Here is a 3536-nt window from a genome sequence, read left to right as displayed (position 1 = left end):
CCATTTCAGAACCATTCCTCTGATCCCATATTTTTCTAACTTATCCATTAATAACTCATGATTGATTGTGTCAAATGCTTTTTTTAGGTCAATAAATATTCCCATCTTATATTTCCTCTCATCCATCGCACTTGTTATGTCCTACAAATGTTATGATTAACCAATGATTGTTTGCTACATGCTGTTTAGACATTTCCACGTTCTGTTTGAAAAATGCTATAATTGCAATGAAGACTCAGGTTTCACATAGAAGCATACATATAGGACCACAACAATGAAGACCAGCTTACATGCCATCATTTTATGTTATTATTTCAGATTTTGCCCGTGGTACTCAGTTCTGGGCTTTCCTCGGAGGGGCTGGTAAGGGGGGGCTCTCTCCTCCTTGGATGCCTAATCTGGGGACAACAAGGACATTTGATTTAGGTTGACACGATAAAAATCGTGTCAAAAGGGGGAATTTGTTAGATATTAATAAATCAGTCAGATAATCATTAGATATTAATGTGTTAGACAAATGTATTAGTAATGCAATTTAGTAAGATTCAAAGTCTGCTGTAGTCTGCTTTGCTTCAAGGTTAGAAGACAATGTTGATTCTGAAAAGTGTACCTTGACACCAATTGTTTCCTTGTATTAATCTTGTGTTAGAATTATGTCTGAATGAATGCTTTAGTTACGCACCACATGACAACACACACACACACACATTGAAATTCTTCATTTTGTTATGGCCAGCGGCTCCATGCAGCTGGAGCTCTAGATAAGAGAAGGAGACGCTTCACTGACTCCAACTCGTGATGTTTTTATGTCTGTCTGTGTAAGGGGTTAGCCCAAAAACTTATAAATATACTGTATTAGGCTCTGTGTTTCCGAGAGCTCCTTTCTTTCAGCAGCTTGTCTGGAGCAGGGAGCGACCTGGGTTGTGTTCTGTAATTTTTATTGTGGCTTTAAAATAAATCAGCACTAAAATGAAGAAAGATGGACTCCTTCCTTATTCAGATTTGTCTTGGTGGGGTAGCTGCAACAAACTGGAGCTGAACCCACTCAAAACAGTGGAGATGACAGTGGACTTCAAGAAGAATCCCCCCCACACCTTACCCCCCCCTCACCATACTTGGCAGCACTGTATCAGCAGTAAAGTCCTACAAGTTCCTGGGCTCCACTATCTCCCAGGACCTGAAGTGGGCATCCAACAGTGGGATCATCATCAAGAAGGCACAGCAGAGGATGTACTTCCTGCGCCAGCTCAGGAAGTTCAACCTGCCCCAGGAGCTGCTGATATAGTTCTACAGAGGAATCATTGAGTCTGTTCTCTGCACCTCCATCACTATCTGGTTTGGCTCAGCAACCAAACAGGACAAGTACAGACTTCAGAGGGCAGTCAGGACTGCAGAAAAGGTCATTGGTGCAAGCCTGCCCTCCATGGAGGACCTGTACACCTCACAGGAGGGCTGAGAGGATCACTGCAAACCCCTCACACCCAGGACATAATCTGCTATAACTCCTCCCCTCTGGATGGTGCTACAGGTCACTGTACCCCAAGACAGCCAGGAACAGGGACAGTTTCTTACCCCAGGCCATCACTCTGATGAACACTTGACCCATATGACTGGACAATAACCCTCAGTGCAATACCTGTAAATATACCTTGTACAGATTATACAGATTTGTACAGGTCTCTAGTTTTAAGTACTCTATTTTATTTATTCCTACTTATCCCATTTCACAATGAGCATTCCTTGTTGTCTGCATTGTTTTACTGTCTGTTTATACTGCTTATTTTACATTGCATGCACTGTTTGTTGCTTGTTAATACTGCTTATTTTTTATATTACACAGCCTTATGCTGGTTTACAGTTTACTTGCCCCTTGCCCAGGTCTCTATTTTTAAGTACTCTATTTTATTCCTATTATCTCATCTCAATGAGCATTCCTTTGTTTTTCTACTGTCATGATTCTCTCCCACCTGTTTCCGGTCTCATGCTTTAATTTTGACACAACATTCTGGTTTCGCCATATCTCAATTATGGACCTTTTATTTAATCAACACTCAATTGTTTTCACCCCAATATAAGCAGCTTTTCCCCATCGGAAAGATTGTTCTCTCACCCATGTCAGACTTTCCAGTGTTTTTCCTTGTGCCTGTATTTCTTGTTTTGACCCCAGACTGTTTTTTGACCATTGTATTCTGCCTTGCCCTCTTGATTTGGACTGCTTTCGTGTATGGATTATCGGACTTCCCTCTCTGACATCTCGTTTTGGATCCCTTGGCTGTGTAAGTTTGCTTGCTCTGACCCTGGACTGTATTTTCGACCTGAGTGTGTGTTTCATGTTTTCTGTAGTTTTCTGTATGGTTTTGTTGTCCGTGTTATTATTAAAGAGACAGTTTTTCGTTTACCCTCGTCTAGCTCTATAATTGAGTTCACCCTTGATATTATCGGCAGCTTTCCACACTGATCCTGACAGTCTGCATTGTTTACTGTCTGTTTATACTGCTTATTTTGCATCGTTTGCACTGTTTGTTGCTTGTTAATACCGCTTATTTTGTTATATTAGACATCCTTATGTTGGTTTACTGTTTACTTGCCCCTTGCATGGGGATATGTACATACACATTGAGAAACGATATACCAGAGTCAGATTCTTCGTGTGTCTGACACACCTGGCCAATAAAGCAGATTCTGATTCTGATCCTTCTGCTGTTTCACCTGGTCTTCTGCTGTTTCCCTGTTGAGCCACTGACTCGTCCTGGTTCCTGGATCCTTTTCTGGATGCTCCTGGTCCCTAAACTTGGTCCTCTGCTCCTCCTGGTCCTTGCCCACTCCTCATCCAGTCCTGTTTTGGCTCTCCAACCACCCTGGCCAGCTAGGCTGTCTGCCATTGCCTCTGAGTTACTACTGCCTGTCGTTTTGCGATAACCAATAAGCTCTTTTCTGTTGTCACTACTCTTCTGATCACGTCTGCATTTGGGGTCCAACCACACCACATGCACAAGTAACACAATTGAACTGTTTGATAAACTCCACCTCACAGTAACCAATGTGTGAATCCCCCACCTAAAGGAAAATCTACGAGGGAAGAATGATTTTCGACAAAATGCCACAATCACTAACTTAAACCAATTGAGGACTAGAAATCAGTGAGAAACTCTTTGACTTTTACTCCATGATTGACGGCTCAACTGTAATGATATTAATCAGTATAATAGTTTAAATTGATGTTTGGAAATAGCAGTTGATTTATTTAGCTGTAAGCCAATCAAATAAGGATGATTGATTCTGATATTTCATCTTATTGCTTGCTGCTATGATTAAAATACATAAAATAAGTAAATATGTAGAAACAGACAAAAAAGAAAAATGGGTGCACAGTTTATATTCTCTGTTCATCTGATTTGACTGATAGATGCAATATACACAAAACAGTAGCCAGCGTTAGGGTTCCTGCAGGTTGTCAAGGAAGGGTTTAAAGGCACCTGCTGTTGGATTTCAGATCCATGTACGAACCTGTCAGGGTCGCTCGGCGGCCGCTGCGC

Source organism: Monopterus albus, unplaced genomic scaffold, assembly GCF_001952655.1.
Source record: "Monopterus albus unplaced genomic scaffold, M_albus_1.0 scaffold565.1, whole genome shotgun sequence".
NCBI classification, from domain to species: domain Eukaryota; kingdom Metazoa; phylum Chordata; class Actinopteri; order Synbranchiformes; family Synbranchidae; genus Monopterus; species Monopterus albus.
Note: the sequence above shows the minus strand (reverse complement) of the source record.